The sequence below is a fragment of the Arachis ipaensis genome, chromosome B07 (assembly GCF_000816755.2).
Source record: "Arachis ipaensis cultivar K30076 chromosome B07, Araip1.1, whole genome shotgun sequence".
NCBI classification, from domain to species: Eukaryota; Viridiplantae; Streptophyta; class Magnoliopsida; order Fabales; family Fabaceae; genus Arachis; species Arachis ipaensis.
The window spans coordinates 5,721,627-5,721,927 of NC_029791.2; positions in this window are offsets into that span (position 1 = coordinate 5,721,627).

Here is a 301-nt window from a genome sequence, read left to right on the forward strand (position 1 = left end):
TTGGTTTTGTACAGGATTTTTATTATATAGATGGTACAAATTTTTTAAAACTATTCTAAAGATCAGTGATAAGTGTCTTTTGAAATTTAATTTCTTATTTAATTAATAGATATAATAATGGGTCAATAATTATAAAAAAATGGTTTTACAAAAAGAAAAAAAAATATGAAAGTAAAGTACTCTGACACTCATCTCGAGTAGTGTTGCCTTTATTTAGTATTTGTACGTGTTATTTTTTTTTATTATTTTGTAATTGTTTTTAAACTTTTCATAATATTTTTTTTAATTAGTGAAGATGTGA